The following is a 7,705-nucleotide window of genomic DNA, read 5'->3' as shown; positions in this document are numbered from 1 at the left end:
AATTTTAAATTTTGAATTTTGAATTTTGAATTTTGAATTTTGAATTTTGAATTTTGAATTTTGAATTTTGAATTTTGAATTTTGAATTTTGAATTTTGAATTTTGAATTTTGAATTTTGAATTTTGAATTTTGAATTTTTAATTTTAATTTTTAATTTTTAATTTTTAATTTTTAATTTTTAATTTTTAATTTTTAATTTTTAATTTTTAATTTTTAATTTTTAATTTTTAATTTTTAATTTTTAATTTTTAATTTTTAATTTTTAATTTTTAATTTTTAATTTTTAATTTTTAATTTTTAATTTTTAATTTTTAATTTTTAATTTTTAATTTTTAATTTTTAATTTTTAATTTTTAATTTTTAATTTTTAATTTTTAATTTTTAATTTTTAATTTTTAATTTTTAATTTTTAATTTTTAATTTTTAATTTTTAATTTTTAATTTTTAATTTTTAATTTTTAATTTTTAATTTTTAATTTTTAATTTTTAATTTTTAATTTTTAATTTTTAATTTTTAATTTTTAATTTTTAATTTTTAATTTTTAATTTTTAATTTTTAATTTTTAATTTTTAATTTTTAATTTTTAATTTTTAATTTTTAATTTTTAATTTTTAATTTTTAATTTTTAATTTTTAATTTTTAATTTTTAATTTTTAATTTTTAATTTTTAATTTTTAATTTTTAATTTTTAATTTTTAATTTTTAATTTTTAATTTTTAATTTTTAATTTTTAATTTTTAATTTTTAATTTTTAATTTTTAATTTTTAATTTTTAATTTTTAATTTTTAATTTTTAATTTTTAATTTTAATTTTTAATTTTTAATTTTTAATTTTTAATTTTTAATTTTTAATTTTTAATTTTTAATTTTTAATTTTTAATTTTTAATTTTTAATTTTTAATTTTTAATTTTTAATTTTTAATTTTTAATTTTTAATTTTTAATTTTTAATTTTTAATTTTTAATTTTTAATTTTTAATTTTTAATTTTTAATTTTTAATTTTTAATTTTTAATTTTTAATTTTTAATTTTTAATTTTTAATTTTTAATTTTTAATTTTTAATTTTTAATTTTTAATTTTTAATTTTTAATTTTTAATTTTTAATTTTTAATTTTTAATTTTTAATTTTTAATTTTTAATTTTTAATTTTTAATTTTTAATTTTTAATTTTTAATTTTTAATTTTTAATTTTTAATTTTTAATTTTTAATTTTTAATTTTTAATTTTTAATTTTTAATTTTTAATTTTTAATTTTTAATTTTTAATTTTTAATTTTTAATTTTTAATTTTTAATTTTTAATTTTTAATTTTTAATTTTTAATTTTTAATTTTTAATTTTTAATTTTTAATTTTTAATTTTTAATTTTTAATTTTTAATTTTTAATTTTTAATTTTTAATTTTTAATTTTTAATTTTTAATTTTTAATTTTTAATTTTTAATTTTTAATTTTTAATTTTTAATTTTTAATTTTTAATTTTTAATTTTTAATTTTTAATTTTTAATTTTTAATTTTTAATTTTTAATTTTTAATTTTTAATTTTTAATTTTTAATTTTTAATTTTTAATTTTTAATTTTTAATTTTTAATTTTTAATTTTTAATTTTTAATTTTTAATTTTTAATTTTTAATTTTTAATTTTTAATTTTTAATTTTTAATTTTTAATTTTAATTTTTAATTTTTAATTTTTAATTTTTAATTTTTAATTTTTAATTTTTAATTTTTAATTTTTAATTTTTAATTTTAATTTTTAATTTTTAATTTTTAATTTTAATTTTTAATTTTTAATTTTTAATTTTTAATTTTTAATTTTAAATTTTAATTTTAATTTTTAATTTTTAATTTTTAATTTTAATTTTAATTTTTAATTTTTAATTTTTAATTTTTAATTTTTAATTTTTAATTTTTAATTTTTAATTTTTAATAATTTTTAATTTTTAATTTTTAATTTTTAATTTTTAATTTTTAATTTTTAATTTTAATTTTTAATTTTTAATTTTTAATTTTTAATTTTTAATTTTTAATTTTTAATTTTTAATTTTTAATTTTTAATTTTTAATTTTTAATTTTTAATTTTTAATTTTTAATTTTTAATTTTAATTTTTAATTTTTAATTTTTAATTTTTAATTTTTAATTTTTAATTTTTAATTTTTAATTTTTAATTTTTAATTTTTAATTTTTAATTTTTAATTTTTAATTTTTAATTTTTAATTTTTAATTTTTAATTTTTAATTTTTAATTTTTAATTTTAATTTTTAATTTTTAATTTTTAATTTTTAATTTTTAATTTTTAATTTTTAATTTTTAATTTTTAATTTTTAATTTTTAATTTTTAATTTTTAATTTTTAATTTTTAATTTTTAATTTTTAATTTTTAATTTTTAATTTTTAATTTTTAATTTTTAATTTTTAATTTTTAATTTTTAATTTTTAATTTTTAATTTTTAATTTTTAATTTTTAATTTTTAATTTTTTATTTTTAATTTTTAATTTTTTTTTGTTTCTTGTTTTTTGTTTCTTGTTTCTTGTTTCTTGTTTCTTGTTTCTTGTTTCTTGTTTCTTGTTTCTTGTTTCTTGTTTCTTGTTTCTTGTTTCTTGTTTCTTGTTTCTTGTTTCTTGTTTCTTGTTTCTTGTTTCTTGTTTCTTGTTTCTTGTTTCTTGTTTCTTGTTTCTTGTTTCTTGTTTCTTGTTTCTTGTTTCTTGTTTCTTGTTTCTTGTTTCTTGTTTCTTGTTTCTTGTTTCTTGTTTCTTGTTTCTTGTTTCTTGTTTCTTGTTTCTTGTTTCTTGTTTCTTGTTTCTTGTTTCTTGTTTCTTGTTTCTTGTTTCTTGTTTCTTGTTTCTTGTTTCTTGTTTCTTGTTTCTTGTTTCTTGTTTCTTGTTTCTTGTTTCTTGTTTCTTGTTTCTTGTTTCTTGTTTCTTGTTTCTTGTTTCTTGTTTCTTGTTTCTTGTTTCTTGTTTCTTGTTTCTTGTTTCTTGTTTCTTGTTTCTTGTTTCTTGTTTCTTGTTTCTTGTTTCTTGTTTCTTGTTTCTTGTTTCTTGTTTCTTGTTTCTTGTTTCTTGTTTCTTGTTTCTTGTTTCTTGTTTCTTGTTTCTTGTTTCTTGTTTCTTGTTTCTTGTTTCTTGTTTCTTGTTTCTTGTTTCTTGTTTCTTGTTTCTTGTTTCTTGTTTCTTGTTTCTTGTTTCTTGTTTCTTGTTTCTTGTTTCTTGTTTCTTGTTTCTTGTTTCTTGTTTCTTGTTTCTTGTTTCTTGTTTCTTGTTTCTTGTTTCTTGTTTCTTGTTTCTTGTTTCTTGTTTCTTGTTTCTTGTTTCTTGTTTCTTGTTTCTTGTTTCTTGTTTCTTGTTTCTTGTTTCTTGTTTCTTGTTTCTTGTTTCTTGTTTCTTGTTTCTTGTTTCTTGTTTCTTGTTTCTTGTTTCTTGTTTCTTGTTTCTTGTTTCTTGTTTCTTGTTTCTTGTTTCTTGTTTCTTGTTTCTTGTTTCTTGTTTCTTGTTTCTTGTTTCTTGTTTCTTGTTTCTTGTTTCTTGTTTCTTGTTTCTTGTTTCTTGTTTCTTGTTTCTTGTTTCTTGTTTCTTGTTTCTTGTTTCTTGTTTCTTGTTTCTTGTTTCTTGTTTCTTGTTTCTTGTTTCTTGTTTCTTGTTTCTTGTTTCTTGTTTCTTGTTTCTTGTTTCTTGTTTCTTGTTTCTTGTTTCTTGTTTCTTGTTTCTTGTTTCTTGTTTCTTGTTTCTTGTTTCTTGTTTCTTGTTTCTTGTTTCTTGTTTCTTGTTTCTTGTTTCTTGTTTCTTGTTTCTTGTTTCTTGTTTCTTGTTTCTTGTTTCTTGTTTCTTGTTTCTTGTTTCTTGTTTCTTGTTTCTTGTTTCTTGTTTCTTGTTTCTTGTTTCTTGTTTCTTGTTTCTTGTTTCTTGTTTCTTGTTTCTTGTTTCTTGTTTCTTGTTTCTTGTTTCTTGTTTCTTGTTTCTTGTTTCTTGTTTCTTGTTTCTTGTTTCTTGTTTCTTGTTTCTTGTTTCTTGTTTCTTGTTTCTTGTTTCTTGTTTCTTGTTTCTTGTTTCTTGTTTCTTGTTTCTTGTTTCTTGTTTCTTGTTTCTTGTTTCTTGTTTCTTGTTTCTTGTTTCTTGTTTCTTGTTTCTTGTTCTTGTTTCTTGTTTCTTGTTTCTTGTTTCTTGTTTCTTGTTTCTTGTTTCTTGTTTCTTGTTTCTTGTTTCTTGTTTCTTGTTTCTTGTTTCTTGTTTCTTGTTTCTTGTTTCTTGTTTCTTGTTTCTTGTTTCTTGTTTCTTGTTTCTTGTTTCTTGTTTCTTGTTTCTTGTTTCTTGTTTCTTGTTTCTTGTTTCTTGTTTCTTGTTTCTTGTTTCTTGTTTCTTGTTTCTTGTTTCTTGTTTCTTGTTTCTTGTTTCTTGTTTCTTGTTTCTTGTTTCTTGTTTCTTGTTTCTTGTTTCTTGTTTCTTGTTTTTTGGTTCTTTCTTTTGTTATTTTGTTTTCCTGAATTTTTATTTTTTTTTCTTATTTGATTATGATCAACCGCATCTACTTATGATCTTTTTCGATTGATGTTTCTCGGTGTTTTTAATAAGGAAAAACTTGTTTTTCTGATGATGACCGAATACAAGTAGGCTGAAAACGTTAAAAAACAGCCTAATTTTCCTCTATAAAATCAATCGAAAAAGATCTTATGAATTTCTAGGTTAGATTGAGTTCTGTTGCTCTAAGTTCACTCGTGTTGGGAAAAAGTGGTAGAAATTTTGACACTTGTATCACAATTTGAAAATTTTACCATGCAAAAATATTTTCAAGATCTTTGGGCGTTGTATTTTTTTACAGCACTGTTTCTATTTCAGCCAGAAATATTGCTATTTTTGCATCATATCATGCGAAAATAGAACACGTGTTCTAAAAAAAACTTGAAGGCCGCAGATCTTGAAAATGCTTTTGCATGGTAAAGTTTTCAAAATGTGCTAAAAGTGTTAAAATATCTACCATTTTTTCCCAGCACTAGTCAACTTGCTCTTATAATTTTCCGAATTTTAATTCTGAATCTAGTAGTCCGCGACCAGAAACTGACGTGTTTTTTCCAAGCTTGTAAAAAAAGTTCAAGAACCTAATTAAAAATGAAGTGTAAAACATTATTTTGGTACGGAGGACCTCAGTTGTGACACCAATAATGGAGCGACCGATAAGGGAGTAAAAAGGACCCTCTGGGGTCTAGGAGCTCGATGCTCAAGCTGGTATCTTGGCTGATTCCGTCGGTTGTCGAAGAAACTTTGACTCAGCAAAGTAATCAAGCTTAGTATGTAATTATTTTTAATTAACATTTCAAAATTACAAATTATACATTTGATGAAGCTTTAATCGATACGTTTTAGGGAGTATGATACGGTACAGTATTCGCCAAATTTAAAAAAAGATATTTTGAACTTATTCTTAAATAAAATCTAACAATTGTATCTCACAATTGAAATCGAACAACGAACTTTATGATCCTTTTAGAAGAATTATGGCTGTTTTTGCTCAAATAAAAATTGTAATTTTTGAATTTTCTACCGAATTTTGAAATTTCAACCATATTTCAAGGATTTTTTTTGTTTCAAATTCGAGTTTTCTCAATACTAGTGATGAGAACTTTTTTCAAGAATAAAACGAATTGAGATGCCCAATTCTTCACCACCACAACTGATACTTCACCTATAGATCTATGTATTTCTGTAGCCGAAAACAATGCCTGGGTGAGCTTATTCAGAATTTTCGGTTCATTCAACAAGAAGTCGTAAAACTTACCCTTCCTTCCCAGAAGTGCATAGATTATATTATTCCACCCTCCTCACGAACGATCGACGAAGACGCCCGACGTTCAATTCAGGCTAGGGGTTTATCTTTCATTATTTTTCTATTCCCATCTTCATTCCACAATGGCACAGTTTTATGATTTGGCGGCAAACTCGAGTGAGAGAGTAGAGCAAAAGCAAAAAAAAAAGACTGGAAACAACAAGGTGAGTTGGTTGGTGTCATAAAAAGGAGTTTGTCTAGTTCCAGAGTTCTAATGTTTTGTTTGGGCGTTTGAGTTTCTTTGTCTTGTTTTTTTTTTATCTTCTTGTTTCTCTCTATTTCCTTGTCTTTTGCTACGACTAATCTGTCCGGAGTTTCCCCGGAGTTGGCATGCTGCACAGGTAAATGACATTCGGATTATCGTCGTTCCCGCTTCTCAACGGTGCAAATGATGTAGGAAAGATAACAGTAGTAGGTTTTGAACACTGGATTTTACATTAAGGAATTATAACTGGAAATGAATTGATGTCGTATTTAGACATGACATTGACTCGGTACTATTTTTAACCAGGCTATCGTATCGTACGATGATTCTTGTTCCTTCCATGGCGACCGTCGTAAATTAAACAACGTCGTGCAGCTACAAAAAGGACTAACTAGCTACGTAAACGAGACTAAATTTCACGACCGTGTTCAGATGTCTTAAAAGACCACGTTGGAAATTTTGTATATCTTCATTAAGCATCAAAGTGATCGAAAATCCAATTTCAACCACTTTTGTTATCATTCCTATTACGATTTTATGTTAGCTGGATGAATCTGAAATCTGATATTTGAATCTGAAATCTGAATTTAAAATCTGTTTTCGAGTGACCTTGAATCTAAATTTTTTAAGATTTTTTAAAGATGTCTTTTCCTTATATCCAAAACGTGAATCAATTCGAAAGTTAAATTGCTAAATAGGAGGTTTCTCGTGTCGCTCGAGATTTGTTTTTCTGCAACTCTCTCATCAGCCCACACAGTCGTATAAATGCGGCTAGCCAGCCAGCCAGCCACCCACATCGGCACAAGTGAATGGAAATTGCGCATTTTCATTCATTCATGCACTTGGGGGGTTTGGCTAGTAGATTTTCTGCTGCAAGCCGATAGTCGGCAGATTTTACTATCGGATTCTCCCAGTCCCAGCCAGTTACGACTTACGACGACAACGAGGAAGCCTGGGGGATTTTTGCGGCGCACAGTCAAGTCAATGCCGGCCGGTGTGTTGTTTGTGTGAATTTTAAATAGTACTTAGAGGTAGATTCTTCCGAAACGTGAGCACATTCAGCTGGAGGCCGATACATTCGATTGGTCGGAATAAGTCGTAATAATAAAAAGGTAAACCTAGGTTAGGAATTCAATTCGGCTGAGACTGTTGGCTTACTCACACCTAATTTGTAGTTTAATTAGCATCTAGTAGGTTGCAATCTAATCAATCAAATTTATTCGAGATGCTAAAACATGAGTCCAAGAGATTCCTTTTTTTAGCTATTCGTTGATTGGCTCCTAGATTTATTTGTCATTGTTGTACTAATGTCATTTTCGTTATTACTTATAGTCATGTGACTTGGGGAAAGCTGTCAGTCCATCGACCAGCACATAAGGTCACTTGGGTATCCCGAGATGGTAGAAAAGAAAATCAAATTGACCACATCTGCATCAGCCAAAAATGGAGGAGGAGCCTTCTTGATGTCCACAACAAACGAAGCGCAGACATTGCATCTGACCATCACTTCGTTCTAGGCGAGATACGACTGAGAGTTGCGCGTGTCCAGCGGCGCGAGGAGAAAGTCGGATGTCGATCCGACGTCCGCCGGTCGGAGAATGCAGAGGTGAAAAGGGCATATGCAGGGTGGCCACCCATCCGGGAAAAACGGGAAAAGCGGGAAAAAGACGGGATTTGAAATCTAAC

This window comes from Uranotaenia lowii, chromosome 2 (genome assembly GCF_029784155.1).
Source record: "Uranotaenia lowii strain MFRU-FL chromosome 2, ASM2978415v1, whole genome shotgun sequence".
NCBI classification, from domain to species: Eukaryota; Metazoa; Arthropoda; class Insecta; order Diptera; family Culicidae; genus Uranotaenia; species Uranotaenia lowii.
Note: the sequence above shows the minus strand (reverse complement) of the source record.